Here is a 19768-nt window from a genome sequence, read left to right as displayed (position 1 = left end):
TGTATGATACCTGTAGTCGTTCTCATCACCCACTGCCACACTGCCACTATTATTTTATAGGAAACATTTTTTATCTCTATTCCTCCATACACTTTCCCTTTGGCAACCATCAGCCTGTTCTCTAGATCTATGGGTCTATTTCTGCATTGTTTTATTTATTCATTTTTTTATATTCCACTTATAAGTGAAATTATACAATATTTTATCCTTCTCTATCTGACTTACTTCACTTAGCATAATACCCTCTAGGCCCATCCATAAGGTTGCAAATGGCAAAAGTTATTCATTTTTATTGTTGAATTATATATATAAGTATAAATATATATACATGCATATATATAATAGATATCTATATATTGATATATATACCACATTTCTTTATCCATTATCTTTTGATGGACACCTGTGTTGTTTTCACATCTTGGCTATGGAATGCTGCAGTGAACATAGGGGTACATATATCTTTTCAAATATATGTTTTTGTTTTTGTTTTTTTTCAGATAAATATTCCTATGGATCATATGGCAGATCTTTGCTTAATTTTTGAGAAACTGCCACTGTGACTACACTAATTTAAAATCCCACCAATAGTGCACAAGGCTTCCCTTTTTCCCACATCCTTGCCAACACTTGTTGATTTATTGGTAATAGTCATTCTGACAGGTGTGAGGTGATATCTCATTGTGGTTTTAATTTGTATTTCTTTCATGATTAGTGATACTTTATATGTCTATTGAACATCTGTATGTCCTGTTTAAAGAAGTGTCTATTCAGGTCCTTTGCCCATTTTTAAATTGGATTGGATTATTTTTGGTATTAAGTTGTATGTGTTCCATATATATTTTGGATATTAATCCCTTGTTGCAAGTATCTTCTTCTCCCATTCTGTAGATTTTCTTATGTTTTGTTGATGGTTTTTATATTTTACATTTTTGAAGATCAGTTATAATTCCCCAGTGTGAATTATTTTACAATTTGAAGAAACCCAAAAATCAAAACAGAACACCTGTGATTCATATGTGTCTGTGTTTATATAATAGTTTTAAGAAGATATGAAAACAAATTTGCCTTACACTTTCTTCATTAGGCTATTTGGATATAAAATGTGTTTTTTTTCTCATTACATTCTTATTATACTTAGCTTCTTATTCTACTTATTCTTGGAATCTGCTGCCAGAAAGTGGGTTTCTCATTACTTTTGTGACCAGTAAAGATTTAGAAAACCAGATGTTAAGCTAGGACTTAGTTTCAGCACAAAGAGTCTAAATAGAAAGATGGATTTGGGGAGTGATGTCAAAAAAATGGCAATGTGAGAGTTACTTCTGATATCTCCCCTTAAAATTTCAACAAATTGAACAACCATAATGCAGTGAAAGAACTCCAGCTGGACTCACAGCTGTGCCTGATAGATCTGCGCAACGAATGAACTGAGGGTGGAATGGGTTGAAATGGGGGCTGTAAGTTAAAAATGCTTTTGTGGTTTAATCCAGAGAAGAGAGAATGCAGATGACTAAATTTTTCTTTCTCCTTGCTGAACTGAGGGAGGGAGGCTTGAGTTTTATTCCGAGCCAGGAGAGGTGGAGAGACTGAGGGACAGAGGGAAAGGAGCTAAACTAAGGTGGGTGCAACCAGGTGCAGGGTTATGGTCCAGCTTCCCAAGGGCTGCCCATATCACTTGGTTTGTGATCAGCCGGCAGGGGGCTGGCACTCAGTCTGCAGTGCTCACTCATTTGATGAACACTGGGCCCAAAGTACTTGTCTCTCACAGTGTGACACACACTCCATTAATGGGTGCTTATCCCACACAGCATTATGTGCTTTGGCCCACAGTGCTCAAGCACACTTGGGCTTGCTGGTGCTCTACCAGTGGCCCACACTCTGCAGTGCCAGGAAGACCAAAGTATGCCCCCCCACCCTTACAGATCCCATCTACCTACCCATGCGATATGAAGAGTGGTGGTGGCTGCCTCCACAGCTGACTCTCTGGGGCCACACTTCCTGCTAGGAAATGGAAGTGTTCTGCTTCTGGTCCCCTGCTCTGCTGACACATGGGGAGGAACACCAGAGACCTGAAACAACCATTGCTAAAGCAGTAAAGCCACAAAGCCATAAAGCTGAAACTGTAAAGCCCTGACAAAATACACCACCCACCAATGTGACTGCAGCCCTGCTTATATCAATATGACAGCAACATCTCAGTGGAGTTCTGCCCAAGAATTTCATAGAATCAAAACTTGTAGTACAGCAATACCTACTAGCAAAAAAAAAAAATGTTTCTTGTTAGAATTCTTAACAATACCACTCTCAAATGCCATCAAGAAAGAAGAAATCAAACATCATGGATACACAAGACAGAGATATAGTTCAGATAGATAATAAAAAAATCTCCAGAAAATAATCCCAATTACCTGGAAACCTTGGAATTAAATGACAGAATACAAAGCTGAAGTTCTAAAAATACTCAATAACTTGTGAGAAAACACTGATAGGCAATTTAGTGAATTCAAAAAACAAATTAAGCCCTGGCTGGTTGGCTCAGTGGTAGAGTGTGTGCAGGAGTCCCGGGTTCAATTCCTGGCCAGGGCACACAGGACAAGCGCTCATTTGCTTCTCCACTCCTCCCTCTCTCCTTCCTCTCTGTTTCTCTCTTCCTCTCCTGCAGCAAAGTTGGCCCAGGCGCTGAGGATGGCTCTATGGCATCTGCCTCAGGTGCTAGAATGGCTCTGGTTGCAACAGAGCAACAACCCAGATGGGCAGAGCATCACCCTCTGGTGGGCATGCTGGGTGGATCCTGGTCAGGCGCATGTGGGAGTCTGTCTGACTGCCTCCCTGTTTCCAACTTCAAAAGAATACAAAAAAAAAACCCCAAAGAAACAAATTAATAAACAAAAAGAATATTTCACCAAGGAGATTGAAACTTTAAAAAAGAACCAAACAGAGATAAATAATTCAATACAAAAATGAGATAATACATTGAGCTAATAGAATAGGCCAAATAGAGGAGAGAATTAGCAATATAGAAGATAGGCAACTAGAGAGACTACAGAGAGAAGAAGAGAAAGAATCACAAATTAAAAAGAATGAGAGAGCTCTTCAAGGACTGTCTGAGTCCATCAGAAAGAACAATCTAAAAAATGGGTGTAACAGAAGAAGAGAGGGAAAGGGAATGGAGAACCTATTTAAAAATTTAAATAAATAATTTATAAAAATTTCCCAAGCCTGTGGAATGAGTTAGGGCCTCAAATCTAAGAAGCAAACAGAACACCAAGTTACCTCAGCTCAAACAGACCTACTCCAAGGTACATCATAATGAAATTGTCACAAATCAATGATAAAGAAAGAATCTTGAAGGCAGCTAGGGAAAAGAAGAATATAACCTAAAAGGGAAGGCCTATTAGGTAATCATCATATTTCTCAGAAGAAACTCTACAAGCCAGAAGAGAGTGGACCCAAACATTCCAAGTACTAAAAGAGAGGAATTACCAGCCAAGAATGTTAACCTTAAAATATGAAGGAGAAAGAAAAACTTTTAAAAGCATAGAGAAGATGAGGGAATATATCACAATAAAACCACCATTGCAGGAAATATCAAAGGGGGTTATTCAACCAGATACAAAGAACAAAACAAAACAAAACTACAAGTAAAAGCTCCAAAAAAGATCACAACAAAAACAAGTTATGTGACAATAACATAAAAGGGGAGAGGATAAACATCAGCAGTAGCAAGAAAGAATGGAGTGCAGAAACACTCATATGATAATGGAATTTTGTAAATATGACAATTTTTAGTTTAATAACTAAAGGTAACTACCCATGAAAAAGCCACTACTGAAAAAAAGCTTAAAAAAATAAAAACAGGGGTAAAGTATGGAATACCACAAAACAAAAACAACTGACAGAAAAATAAAAGACAAGAACCAAACAAGACACAGAGCTATCTGAAAACAGTACATAAAATGGCTATATGAAATCCTCAAGTGTCAATAATTACCCTAATTGTAAATAGATTGAACTTAGCAATAAAGAGACAACAAAGTAGCATATTGGATCAGAAAGCAAAACCCAACCATATGCTGCCTTCAAGAGACACATCTAAGCTGCAAGGACAAAAGTAGATTCAAAGTGAAAGGTTAGAAAATGATTCTCCAAGCAAATAATAGCCAAAGGAAAGCAGGTGTAGCCATACTGATGATACCTGACAATACTGACTTCAAGACAACAAAGGTAACCAGAGACAGATGGTCATTTCATAATGATAAAAAGAACATTGTATCAAGAAGACATAACACTTCTTAATATATATGCAATGAACCAGGGGGCACCAAAATATATGACAAAATATATAAAAACAGAGAAAAACACATTCATACTTGGAGATCTCAACACACCATTGATTGCTATAGATTGAGCCTCCAAACAGAAAACCAGTAAAGAAATATCGGCCTTAAATGACACACTAGATCAAATGGATATAATAGATATTTACAGGACATTTCATTCCAGGACTTCAGAGTACACATTTTTCTTCAGTGTGCATGTAACAGTCTCCAGAATAGACCATATATGTTGGGCCACAAAACTAACATCAACAGATTTAGGAAAATTGAAATTATACCAAGCATGTTCTCTGATCATAAAGCTTTAAAATTAGAATTTAACTGCAAAAAAGAAGTAAAAAACCCCACAAATATGTGTAAATTAACAACATACTTCTAAAAAATGACTGAATCAAATAAGAAATTAAAGCAGAGATAAAAAGATATATACAGACTAACGAAAATGATAATATGACACATCAAAATTTCTGGGATGCAGCAAAAGCACTAATAAGAAGGAAGTTTATATCATTACAGGCTTATAACAAGAGCATGAGATATCCTAAGTAAACAAACTAAAATCACATCTTGAGGAACTAGAAAGAGAAAAATAAAGGCAACCCAAAGTCAGTAGAAGAAAGGAAATAGTAAAATTTAGAAGAGAACTAAATGAAATGGAGAACAAAAAAACTATAGAAAAGTTAAAACAACAAAGAGCTGGTTCTTTGAAATGCTCAATAAAATTGATAAACCCCTGGCTAGATTCACTAAGGAAAAAAGAAGAAGGACTCATATAAACAAAATCTGAAATGAAAGGGGAGTTACCACAGATATCATAGATATACAAAGGATCATTGTAGAATGCTATGAAAAATTATATGCCACCAAATACAACAATCTAGAAGTAGTAGATAAATTCCTAGAACTATACAATCTTCCTAGGCTGAGTCATGAATAAGTGGAAAGCCTAAATAGACCCATAAACAGGAAGAAAATAGATTCAACTATCAAAAACCTCCCCAAAAAGAAAAGTCCAGGACCAGAGGGCTACATTAGTGAATTCTACCAAACATTCAAAGATTTGGTACCTATCCTCCTTAAAGTCTTCCAAAGTACAGAAGAAGAAGCAATACTTCCTAACACATTCTACGAGGTGAACATAACCCTCATACCAAAACCTGGCAAGGACATTACAAAGAAAGAAAAGAAAACTACAGATCAAATCTCTAATGAATACAGATGCAAAAATCCTAAACAAAATACTAGCAAATTGAATACAACAACACATTTAAAAAATAATACATCATGATCAAGTGGGATTTATTCCAGGAGCACTAGGATGGTTCAACATATGGAAGTTGATCAATGTAATATATACCACATCAACAAAACAAAGAAGAAAAATCTGATCCTAAGATCTGGATCACTTTCTAAGAGTTCAGTCAGTGACTGTGGTCCTAATGAGTTTCAGAAAAGACATTGAAGAAAAATAAAATGTCTTACATTTACACTGTAAAATTTCTAATAATAAATTTAATATAGCCAAAAAATAAGTTATTATTAACATTTTCTTGCACACTCTAGATAAAATTTGCATATGGGGTTATCATCAACAAAGTAACAATCTTTGTGTTAACAACTGTCTGCAAGATAATGCAGCCTCATGAGTCATGATATATCCACCATTAAGTAAATGGTAAGAGGGACCTGCAAAAACAAGTATATCAATATTGTTTCAATACAAACAAGTTCCAGGGAGCCATGGCCTTGTGACTAATTACAGCATTACTACCTTTATCTCACAGTGGCATATATGAAATTAGGTAGAAATAGCCCAGCTGACAATAAGGAATACAAAGATGGTTGCTGGACCTCAATAGAAAGAGATGGGTCATGGACACTATGAAGAATCTTTGCCTGCACTGTTTAGACATTAAACAAACATGTAAATACCTCTTCTCTATCCATTATTCTAATCTACATTGATAAATCACTATATCTTATATGGGCCCATGAATTTCATACCAAATTTTAAATCAAATTGTTTGTTAGACAGGGACCCCACAAAAATACTTTTCATCACAATTCCTGCACACTTTGGGACAGTCCTTGACTTGACTTTTTGATCGACAAATAAATAAAAAGGGACTCTACATTTCCCTGAGCAGTCACCTAAGAAAATATAATTTGTCCTCTGACTCTTCTCCAGTGCACCACCAGAGAAGGAGGCACAGAGAAAAAAGAGGAAATATAGAGGCAAAGATAACGGACCAGATTCAGACACACATTCCTTAAGCTCCAGATCTACAGATCCAACCTGAGACAAGCTGAGAAGTGATGGAATTCAACTGGGATGTTAAGAAATTGCTACCTTGGAAAAAATGCTAGCAATTACTAGAAAATTAAATCCCATATTTATACTTCAACTTTATCATCTGCAATCTCAGAGGAGTTTCCTTGAAATTGCAGATTCCTTTTTTTTTCTTTTTTTTTTTTAGTCCACAAACTAAGTACCTAATTATATGAACTCTAACATCGGTTTGAATGATGTATCCAAATTAAATGTAGAGTATGTTTTGGACCTCCAAAGACAATTCACTAATAGAACACACACACAAAAATTAAATAAAACAGATGTGTAGCTAGAAGCAGAAAGGAGAGCTAAAAACACCTGTTTGAGTGACTAAAACTCTAGAAAATAACTGAAATTATAAGGTAGTTATGAAATACATGATTAGTGTAATGATTGCTAAGATTTATTTCTCACTTATAATTGGCATAACTAAGGAAATGTTGAAGACTGTTGTACTTGCTGGCTTATAAACATAAATATTTAAAAGAGTTTTATACCAGTATTCCTCATAACTTATGACATTCTTTTAATGTGTAAGGTACTGATGGATCAAAATAAGATGTCAGTTATAATAGACCTAAGTATTTCAGGTCTAGAAATATTTCTTCCATTTTGTTGAGTCTCTGATTACATTTACAAGAAATAATTTAGAAAAGCCACTAAAATAAAAATAGTTTTCTTTTGTAGGAAAGTCGAAATTTTGCTCAATTTTGACATTTATACCAACATAGACTTAAAATATGATGATTTTATTATTCAAATCTAGGGCTGAAAAAAGTGAGTCTAATTAAAGGCAGACTATAAATGCTATCTATTAATCATCTATCTATCTATCTACCTACCTATCCATCCATCCATCATCCATCCATCCATCCATCCATCCATTCATTTATCTTCATTAAAAATTTAGCAATTCTTTTTAGTTGAAATTTATTATATGCTCTCTGCATCCTGCAACAAATTTATAAATTTTCTGATACCTAACACACTTTTTTACTTTCCTTTTCCAGTAATCAGTGCGTGCTAAGGAAATTAGCTAATTAATTCCTTCTTTCATTTGACACTATTAACATGAGCAAAGCCCTGTGGTAGTTGTGGTGGATTAGTTTCATAGAATTTACATTCTAAGAGAGAAACATATACCACACAAGTATTTACAAAAGACCCCATAAGTCTAGCGGCTAGAAAACACACTTAAAAAACTTCACTCCCAGGATCAAATCCTGACATTCGACAAATCCTGGCTTTGTGATGTAAGTATATTAACAGTGTCTTCTGGAGTTGTTACAGGGATTAAGTGAACTGTACTTACAAGAGTGACTGTGACTTTGGCAGATTCAATATATATTGTCTATTATTATTAACATGCATGATAACTGCCACTAGAGGAGAAATATAGGATGCAATATAATTTTAATATCAAGCTACATAAAGTATAAAAAATACAGCTTAGGCCCTGGCCGGTTGGCTCAGTGGTAGAGCGTCGGCCTGGTGTGCGGGGGACCGGGGTTCAATTCTCGGCCAGGGCACACAGGAAAAGTGCCCATTTGCTTCTCCACCCCCCCTCCTTCCTCTCTGTCTCTTTCTTCCCCTCCCACAGCCGAGGCTCCATTGGAGCAAGGATGGCCCGGGCGCTGGGGATGGCTCCTTGGCCTCTGCCCCAGGCGTTGGAGTGGCTCTGGTCATGGCGGAGCGAGTCCCGGGTTTGACTCCCAGCCAGGGTATACAAGAGAAGCATCCATCTGCTTCTCCACCTCTCCCCCTCTTTTTCCTCTCTGTCTCTCTTTTCCCCTCCTGCAGCTAAGGCTCCAGAGCATCGTCCCCTGGTGGGCAGAGCTTTGCCCCTGGTGGGCATGCCGGGTGGATCCCGGTCGGGCGCATGTGGGAGTCTGTCTGACTGTCTCTCCCCGTTTCCAGCTTCAGAAAAAAAAAATACAGCTTAAAAATAAAACTCTGTGTGACATTCCTGTATAGCCAGGAGCTGCCGCCGTTGTGGCCATGCACATGCAGGTTCCCATTGAATTTGGACAGACGGGAAAGAAACAGTGAAGCCAGAAAATGGTGGGCCATTCCTCTATTAAAGTCTTACACTGGCCAACGAGCAACACACAGGGAAAACACTTCCCTTTCACTCACTCAGAGCTCCCAAAACCCAGACACAATATCCGGTTCTACAACCAGGAGAATCTTCTCCAGTTTCTCCTAGAATCAAAAGCCTCAACTGTCTCAGCGGAGCTCGCAAAAGCCCCTCAGCTCTGGTTCCCCATCGGCACAGCTTCTCCTTCCCTGCCAACACGGCTTCTTCTTCAGCACCCCGCATTCTCTCTGCTGTCACTCTGCCAACATGGCTTCTTTCTCTTTCTCTTTGTCTGCTCTCTCTTTTCAAAACTTTCTGGTGCAAAAACCTCCCCTCCAGCAAACATTAGCAAAACAACAGCCCTTCCCAAGCAGGAAGGTAATTTGCAATTTCACAGAAAACATATATCTGGTGCTGCCCAGCCCCCAATGCAAACTATAAGCAAGCAAACATAAAATCATATTTTACAAACTTATTTTATCAACATTCTATAGTCAAAATTATGTGTGTCAGTATTACTTTTCATCTAAACTGCTGCTTATACTTCATTCATTCAATACTAACTGACATTCTGCCATGTGACTAGCCTGTGCCAGATGGAGGTACAGGGTGAGAAAGGCCCTGTATTCACAGTTTGCAGTTCACCTTGGGGAATAACCAGAAGTAACTCACTGCCTCCCAGATCCAGTGGTCACTGATAAGTGGTAAATCTGAGGAGAACTCAGAAATTTTATGGTAAATAAAACGTACTAAGTTTTTCCATGCATGACCTCCCTCCCCATACAAATTCACATGTTCCTTAGGACTGGTAGATTACTTACTTTGAAATGCAATCTCTCTCCTCACATCTCCCACTCTCTTACTACTTATGAGCTCACTATAAAATGTTTAGAAGATTTTAAATCTTGACAGCTAGGTACCATAGAAGTGCAATAAAATTAATAAATCTTAGGCCCTGGCCGGTTTGCTCAGTGGTAGAGCATCGGCCTGGTGTGCAGGAGTCCCGGGTTCGATTCCTGGCCAGGGTATACAGGAAAAGCATCCATCTGCTTCTCCACCTCTCCCCCTCTTTGTCCTCTCTGTCTCTCTCTTCCCCTCCCGCAGCTAAGGCTCCATTGGAGCAAAGTTGGCCCAGGCACTGAGGATGGCTCTCTGGCCTCTGCCTCAGGCACTAGAATGGCTCTGGTTGCAACAGAGCAATGCCCCAGATGGGCAGAGCATCACCCTCTGGTGGGCATGCCGAGTGGATCCCAGTCAGGCACATGCGGAAGTCTGTCTGACTGCCTCCCGTTTCCAGCTTCAGAAAAATACAAACAAAAAAAAATTCATAAATCTTGTGCAAAATACCAGTATGTCATAATGTGGATAAAAAAGAGCCCACATGCTAATTCTGATGAGCTCAGAGAAAGCCTGCATGGTGGTCTTGAAAATTCAGAGACCAAAAGCAGGATGGTCTGAAATGAAAACTCCCTAACTAAAAGCAGTTCGTGGTGGATAGCCTTGTCCTAGAAAGGTATTTTTCTCTAACAAAGGGCAAAGCTTAACTCAATCAAGCCTGTCTGTGGTCTTTTGCATCTACAATAATGTACCTGATGACACGCCTCTGAAATGTAAGGGGCATCTTCTTTTCCTGTCCCCCTCAGGGCAGGCGTCCTACCAGAGCAGGGACCAACAAACCCCCTCACTGTTATCACCATGTTAATTAATTTAACTATCTTATGCCTGCCTATGTACAAGAAGTTTCAGTACACACATTTTTTACTTTCTATCCAAGCCCAGAGATTTCCCCACTTTGCTTTCTCCTGCCTCCCTAATCTATCACCCATCAATTGCAGGTAACCCCCCGGCATCTTCCCTTTTGATTCTAATGTATAAAATAAATGGTAAAAACCACCATTCTCTGAAGCATGTTCTCAGTCCATTGAGTAACTGCTTCCCTGCCATTGTTGACAGTTTGGCTCAAATAAACTCACAACAAATTCTTACAGTTATGGAAGTTTCTTACGCTGACAATAATCAGACAGTTTACCTAACACCGTACAAAACTAGCACCATTTTAGGGTGACCAAGTTCCAACTTCTGCTCCAGTTAAAGATTATGAGTGTACAAACTATGGAATTCAGACAGAGGAGTGCAATGTAGTTGCAAGAGTCCTGGTGTAACGCCGGTGGCCGAGGCCAGGCAGGTCCCCACTGGGTTCAGGCAGACAGTAGAGAAACTGCACAGCTGGAAGCGTTGGCCATCCCCGTTTAATAGAGTCTCGCAACAGCGGATGAGCAAACGGGCAGGGAAAACCACTTCTCAGGCAAATGAACAGCAAAACGGCCCCTCACAGTGATGGGCACACAATCCACCATCTGCAATCCACGCCTGATGGCAAGCGCTTGCAGCCTTACACAGACCACACACTCGTGGCACTGCCTCATGATCACATACTACTCAAGCAACGTACCAGCGTGCACGCCTAACGCAGCTGTTTTCCCAGTACCTGGTCTTAGGTTTTGAAGCAAATATTTATTAAGTGCTTATGTGGTAGATCTTTCTGCTACTCTAGCCTGTTCAGCATCTTTTTGCCTCCCTGCAGCACCAACCTCATTTTCCTTTAGGAAATGGAGATCAGCTGGTCCCACCCCCACGATCAATGTAGTCCTATAACTTGGCCAGCCAAGTAGGTATCTTCCGTCTCAATGGCCACAGTGATTGTTTCAGAGACATGATGAAAACAGGAGAGTCCTATGAGAGCTGCTGCCGGAGGTGCTTTCTTTTTCCTTGAGTTGTCAGTGGCATGTATGACTGAGCCTTCCTGCTGGGCCTGCCCAGAGCCCGCCTGACAACAAAACCGAACACCAATCCAGAGGATAATAGGGGACGGACATGGAGCTTGACTGTAAAGGGAAGGAGAGGGTGGGAGGCAGTATGAGTGCCAATGGTCCTTCTCTATGAATGGGTACAAAGCACATTCTACTTCCACAAGTAAATGTAATTTCTAGCTTAATCTTTTATTTTACCTGGTGGCAAAACCGTGAATAGGATACAGCTCAGCGTGTCAGTTATCTCAGGGCCTGTCTTCCCGAGATCCTCTGGGGTTGACTCAAGGTGCCGCGGCATGGAGCACAGCCTCCATCTGCTACCGGGTCTCCCTGTGGCTGGCGGCCTCTGGGAAGTCCATGATCCCACTGGGGCTCTGCTCTCTGTCTGCTCAGCTCTTTCTGTCTTTCTTCTCTCTACCATGTGGTCCCCCAAATAGTCCAGCTCACTGGACAACCCCTAAGTCCTCCATAAAAACCGTGTATTTATGACTTGACACCCCAAAACACCTTTCTCATTCTATTATTTACACACCGTGGTGTCACAGAGTGCCTCTTTAGGTTTAGATGGGCACAATGTCACAGGTATCCTTTCTTCTTTAATCCCATACCCCAAAATGTGGAGCTTTCTAACACCTCTGCCGTGAGGACTCACTCAGGGCCAGAGAGCAGCACTGTTCTTGGGCTCTTATGGGTAGCTATTCTCACTTGTCTCCTCTCTAGCTACCTTCCTGTTTTGCAACAATAGCCTGATGTATGGATGTCCTGAGTCTGATTCCTGGTCAGGGCCTCAGATAGAGCACATCAGCCTCAGGTGGTAAAAATAGCTTGGTACTTGAGCATTGGTCCTAGATGGAGTTGCCAGGTATATCTTGGCTGGGGGGCATGTGGGAGACTACCTCACTATCTCTCCTTCTCTCACCTAAAAACAAAACAAAACAAACAAAAACAACCACAATAAAAAGAAAAGTTACGTTGGCTTTCAAATTGGTGGAGAGGGCCTCTTGGCAGAAAAACCAGCGGAGACTAGTGCCTTGACATAGAGGAACTGAGTCAGACAGTGGTGGAGCTGAAGGGCAGGGTCCAGGCGAAGACAGTGTATCTTGCACAGGGAGGATAATGGGAAAGGCAGCCTCATGTTCCTGCCAGGTTTCTGCTTAGGTTACAGGGAGAATGGCAGGGTTGTTTACCAATATGGGGTGTTCAGAAGTTCAGTAAAGACTGAAGAGCCAGATTTTGGGCTCAAGCCTTAACTTTACTATGAAATGTTTGAGGGGCCTTACAAGAGCCAGCAAATTCTATGTTTATGTTTTATACATGTAAAATTGTGAGAATAATATAAAACAATTTTAAATACTTTAAACTAGCAAGCATTATTATATACAATTGTTTCCAAAAAAAAAACGTGTGATATGTTATATGACCCAAGTAAAGAACCGATGATGAAATGAAGACTATTTAACAGTCTTGGCCTCTCAACCCTTTTCTTGTACAGATGGAGAACCATAGTAACACACTTGAATGTGAACACATTTGGAGAGAAAACAGTTCCAAATGTAATCAATGGAAATCTTTAACTTAACTTAGTTCACCAAAGAAAGTATATGGATTTATTTTAGTAACATGTTAGGTTCAAACAGCCAGGAAGAAACAAGAGGAATGCTGAAATTTGCATGGACATATAACAATGCATTTCAGCCTAGTAAAACATAAAATAAAAAGCCTTCACTGAAGATACACATTTCTCATGCAGATAATGCAAAGAAAACACTCATCCATCTCCCTGCAACGGAATAGGCATAAACTAAGAAAATAATTTCCAAGCCAGGAAGCATTTAGTGAATAATATTGAAAGCCAACTTGAACACCTGCAATTTTTTTTTTTAATTTGCACATCAGGGTTAAAATCATCACCTTAAAATCATTCCATTTCCTTCTGATAATTTTTTAATTATCAGTCCTCAAAGCTTTTCTTAGACAAGAGTCCTGTGGCCCAACTGGTACCAGTGTTATTATAAGAATTCCTTTTGTCTTCTCTTTAAGAAAAGCATGGCTCTTTTTCATAAAGAAACATTGATAATTTATTCTTAGAATTACAAAGCATTTTCTGGCACTAGAGAGACAGGAGACCCATTTTGTTATACTCTGATGTGCTTATATTGATTTAGATTCCCAGCGTTCTGTTTAAGGCTGACCTCTGTCCGACACAGCCTTTATTTTTTTCATCTAGGGGTTCCTGCAGAGGTCTGGAATGCCACCACTGAGAAAAGAGAAAAGCATGTCAGCAGCATTGCTTAGCAAAACACTGCCAGAAATACAGAAAATAAACATTGAAAAATAGCTGAGCTGAAGTGCTTCCAGATTCAACTCTGAATAGCCAAACTCCCTTAAAGCCTGTGAAATATTATAAAAATCTGGTCTTTACTTGTAGTTGGGCTTGTGCATGGCAACATGACCTAGAACCACTGAGAACTAAAAAGCAAGTTTGTTAGTAGCCTTTTGATCCTCAGACAGGACACTCACCTACTGGCTTGGGGGGTCGGGAAGAGGGAAGGGCCTGAGAACCCAGTACTGAAGAACTCTCAAGGGATATAATGTCTAAATTTGGGTTGGCGATGGCTGATAAAGAGCTCAGCACCTAATTAAAGCAGCTTTGCAAACAGTTCCCAAAGCAGAATAAATGTCTTTATTTGGAATAAGTGATCACTCTCTGGGGAGTCATCATTAGCCAAAAATTAAAACTTAGCCATTTGGAAAATCTTCACCCTGAATGATGGTAATCCAAAGGGTGATGAAAATCCCAAGTTCTGTATTGGAGTCGTGGAACAAGGTCATATTTGTCTTATCTGCACAAGCATATCTTGCTCAACTATCATGCTAGGGATGAATAAAGCCTAGAAAATGCTCAGGCTCTAGGGAGAAAGTAATCAGGCTTTCACAGTGGATAAGAATAGTTCATCCATGAAAACACACGTCCTAAGCAATAACAGTGCTTCATCAATACGGGCCTCTCTGAAGGTGCTTCCAAGGCCCTTGGCGCCAACAGAGAAAACATTCTATGCATGTGAGTGTGAATTTTTAACCACCTCCTGGGAGTGGAAGGAATATCTCATTACTATATTACCTTTAAATCACAATCAGACATCCAGCTCTAAGATTCCATGCAGTCTGAATGGCAGGGAATTAACACTCCATCTTTATTTATTCTCTCACTTGTTCACCTGCCTCCATGTGATGCAGAAGTCCTCAGTTTCTCTTGCAGAACAAGGAATCCAGAAGGGACCACACTGGTTACAGCTGAGATGAAATTCTGCAACTCCTGGGCCACCCTGGGGTCGCAATGCTCGGCAAAGTCGTTCTGTGTACCTGGGTGGGCAAGCCTCCCAGGAACCCCCCAGAGGGCTTGTGGCAGGTGGGCACCACCTTTCCCTGCCTGGGCTTCCCCTGCTCTCTGCTCCCCCACCCCTCAGAGACAGAGTCAACTCTACACAGGCTGAGGCTTCCAGGAAGGACTGAAAGAGAGGTTGCCTTCCAGAAGATTCTGGTGCGGACTCCTGAAATAGGAAGTCAATGGCCCCTATTACCTTTCCCAAAAAAGAAAGGGATCTTTCTTCTATCTATCTATCTATCTATCTATCTATCTATCTATCTATCTATCTATTCTTTTCATGTACTCACACATATACACTTCATTAGTTAACATTAGTGTTATTCCATTTATTTCATTTATCTAAGGAAAAAATTAAGTCTCAGAAAAAAAAGTGTTTAGTAACTCCCTCAATGACAATGGGGAAGGAAGCATTTGGACCCAGCTCTGTCGGAATCCAAAGCCCTTGCTTCTAAACCTTTTGTTAGAAACAGAAAAAAGTCAATATTTCAGAGGATGACTTATAGGAAGGTATGCATTATTTAATAATAATAACAAAGAAATTAGGTGCTTAGGAAAGAAACATATTAACAAGCAGATGCTGCTGCTGATTGTAAGGTAAACTGGCTAGATCGCTTTAGTTTTCTGTCATCTTATGTCTCCACAGTAAGAGGTACAGCACACTTTAGCCAAAAAGGAAGGAAGGGGCCAGCATCCAATTTATTGATGTTTCATTCATTATCTATTCGCAGCTTCTATGGGTCAGGAATCTGGGTGTGGCATAAGTGTCACCTCTTGCTCGGTGTCCCTCATGAGGCTATGGCCATCTCAAGACTAGGGCTGAAGAATGTGCTGTCATGCTTGCTGGCCAGGATCCATTTCTCCTGGGTTCTCGAGCTGACGGCCTCAGTTGCTCTCACACGCTGTAAGGCTCTCCATAGTGCAGCTCACAACCACATCTCAAGCTCTGTCAAGTGAGCAAGAATGAGAGATGGAGACAGAGCAGGACCCACAGTCTTTCTGTTACCTGTCTTAATCCATCTGGGCTGCTGTATCAAAATACCAGACACTGAATACTTACAAGCAGAAATTTATTGCTCCCAGTTTTGGAGGCTACAATTCCAAGATTAGGGGGCCAGCATTGTCAGACGAATGTCTCTCGAGGTTGGAGACTTGGCATTGTATCCTCTCATGGTGGAAGAGGCCAAGGATCTTTCCAAAGCCTTTTTACAGGACACCAGTCCCATTCCAGAGGTCTAACTTTCATAAGATAAGCTCCTCCCAGAGGACCCACCTACTCATAACATCTTTGGGGATTAGGATTTCAACAAATGAATTTGGCGGGACACAAATACTCAGGCAATAGCATATTTGAATACTGGAAGAAGTGTCTCATTATTTTTGCTGTATTTTATTTATTAAAAGCAAGTCTTTAGGCCCAACCCACATGCAAGGGCAGGGAATTACTCAAAGGCATGAATATCAGGAAGGGATTATTGGGGGCTTCTTAGAGGCTGCCAACCACATATGTTAATGTGTATGCTTGCAGTCAGACTACATGAGTTATTACTTGCTAGCTATGTAATCTTCAGTAAGTTATTGCTTCATCCACAATTTCCTTTTCTATAAAAATGAAACTATTAATGGTACCTACTAATATCAAGAAATTAACATGGATTAAAAACGAATAATAAAGAATCAAAACCTAGATTTAATACCTGGCATATAGTGGGCATTCAGTGAATTTTAGCTAACACTATGTTAATAATTATCAAGTATAAAGTGGATTTTCCAGCTAATAATTTATACTCAGATAAGGAGGCTTTTATTTTTGGCTTATGAAAATAATGTAACATAAGTAAAGTGGTCATAAAAGAAGTCAAAGCCACAACCATTTTTTTCAAAAATTAAAAAACTTCACCTATGTTGGCACTGAGCATTATTCTCAATGTAGTAGAATTTCAAACAACTAAAACATAAACTAAGGAAATTAAATACTTTATTACTGTATCACCCTCATAATGTACTTCTTATCCTAATTTTATAAATACCTTATGCCCCAAATAAGAATATTTGTTGTCCACTGAGGAATGGAGTGGCTTCCTTAGCCAATTTTGCCCACTCCACCACTACCTCGGGCCCCCCGGAAACCACCAATCTGTTCTCTGTTTGTATGAGTTTAGTGTTTTAGATATAAGAGAGATCATAGAATATTTGTCTTTCTCTTTCTCTGTCTGACTTATTTCACTTAGCATAATGCCTTCAAAGTCCATCCATGTTGTCACAAATGGTAGTATTTCTTTTATTATAGGGCTGAATAATATTCCATTGTATGCGCATGTACACACACACATATAGCACATTTTTTATCCATTTATTCCATGTCTTGTCTATTGCAAATAGTGCTGCCATGAGAATGGGGGGTACAGATATCTTTTCTAGATAGTAATTTCATTTCCTTTGTATATACTCCCAGAAGTGAAATTGATGGATTTTATGGTAGTTCTATTTTTTATTTTTTGAGGAAACTCCATATTGTTTTCCATAGTGATTGTACCAATTTACATTCCTACCAACAGTACACAAGGGTCTCTTTTCACCACATCCTTGACAATAGTTGTTATTTCTTGGAATTTTAATGACAGCCATTATAACAGGTGTGAAATGGTATCTTGTGGTTCGACTTGCATTTTCCTGATGTTTAGTGATATTGAGCACCTTTGCATGTACCTGTTGGCTATTTGTATATCTTCTTCAGAAAAATGTCTATTCAGTTTCTATGCTCATTTTTTTTTTAACTCTGGTCACCCTAACTCTTAATTCAATCAATCAATACTAGTTGAAGATATATTATTTCTAATTAAGTCAATTGCTGGCTAAATGTCACTTTGTGAGAGAAATATACAGGAACTTTTTTTTCTGGGTGGATTAAAGACTTTTGGAAGGTCTCTACACAACAAGCAAAGAGGTGCATAAAAATTTATCTCATCCAACTTTTGTATAAACGAAATGAGATACGATAAACAGGGATTTGGCTGCAAGGACCGGCTGTGACGACAGTGGAGGAGCGGTCGTGCAGGAGCCAGACTCCATGGAGCAGGACTTACATCAGTGGGGCTTTTGGTGCTCTCTGAGCCCGCCCTCTGAGTATGCCACTCATGGAGATCGTGCCAGGGTTGTAATCTGGCATGATCTGTGATCTGAAGCTGTCCACCAGGTGCGCTGGCTCTGGGGCCCCCCGAGAGGTACAGGCCAAAGTCAGCCCCTGTCCCTGCCTGCATGAGCCACATACTAATCTGCATTTGGCTGCTACTTGTGCTGGGCTTAGATGTGCCCAGGAGAGGCCAGCTGAGAAGCAAGACTGGCAGCCACTACTGCCAGACCTGAGGCCACTTAGCAAGAGGTATGGGCTAGGCCAAGGCTAGATGCTGCTTGTTTGAGAGATTTTTAGGACTGTTGGAAGCATGAGCAAGGCAGGCCATTCACACTGGAACCCATTAGTTAGGTGGGGTGGGTCTCAAGGAATCACAGTGGGGGAAGGGAAGACAGTGCTAGCCAGGTTGATGGAGATTCAGATTAGGTGCCCACCTACTGGCTCTTTTAGAAGGGCTCAGAAAAGGAACAATGATCTTCACCAGCACTTCTCTCTAGGAGAAAGCTGCCCCTCCAGCCCTCCTGGGGAAGCCAGATAATTCGGTTTCTCCCCCTATGTCCCTGGTGCTTTTTGAGCTGCTGCCCCAGTGCTAGAGCAAAGAGCAAGTGAGTCCCAGTCCATGCATGGGTCTTTTCTGAGGCACCCCTGTGACTCCAGAAGCTCTCTGTCTTAGTCACAATCCCCATTGGTTTTCACAGCCAGAAATGATGGGAACTTCTCTTCTTGGCCCTGGAACCCTGGGCTGCAGGGCCTGGGATGAGGTTGGGACCCCTCGCTCCTCAGGAGGGACCTTGCAGCCAAGATAGCCCTCTTGATTTTTATCTGATACGCATGGGTATGGGACGTGCCCCTTCTCCCAGTCTTAGTGTGGCTCCTTCTTTATATCCTTAGTGGTAGGACTTCTATTCAGCTAGGTTTTAGGCATTTCTAAATGATGTTCTTTTCTGTACTTCAGGTGCAATTTTTATATGGTTGTGTTCCAAGTTTACCTGTGTCACCATCTTGACCCCCTTAATCCCTTCTAACTGGGCTTCAAGTGTGCAGGTTTTAAAAATCATGATATGTGACCCAGCTCTATTATTAAATTCAATTTTAAAGCATCACCCCAATACAATTCATGAAAAAAGGTATTTGGTCCATAATCAGAAATACCTTTAATAACATCATTAAATTTTAAAGTTCAAACTATCCTTAGAAATCATCTGATCAAAGGTCTTTATTTTACAGTTGAATAAGCCACTATCTAGAGAGGCAAAGACATTCCTAAATTCCCTCATCCAGGCAGTAAGAGATCCAGAACCAGAACTTCAATCTCTTCTCTTCCGTCTCAGCACTCGGCCCATCAGAACACGTGCATACTTTCCTCAGCTTTGATAGTCTATTTGCTTGTTTTCCTTTCCCAGAGGTCTGACGTTCATCATGAATGAATGGGAGGAGAGTAAGACTGGATAGAGGGAAAGCAATCTTAAACGTTGTTGCCGTGACTCAGGCAACTCCAGTGTCCTGAACTAGGTGTGGTAGAAGAGGTGGAGAAAGCTACACCTATTCCAAATACATTTGGAGTTAAAAAGGGCAGAAATCCTAGAGCCAGAAAAAGTGAAGAAACAAGGATGAAAATGGGATTTCTGATATGAGTGATGGATATCAAGAGATTGGTTTTGGCCTGACCAGGCAGTGGCACAGTGGATAGAGCA

Source organism: Saccopteryx bilineata, chromosome 3 (genome assembly GCF_036850765.1).
Source record: "Saccopteryx bilineata isolate mSacBil1 chromosome 3, mSacBil1_pri_phased_curated, whole genome shotgun sequence".
Classification (NCBI taxonomy): Eukaryota; Metazoa; Chordata; class Mammalia; order Chiroptera; family Emballonuridae; genus Saccopteryx; species Saccopteryx bilineata.
Note: the sequence above shows the minus strand (reverse complement) of the source record.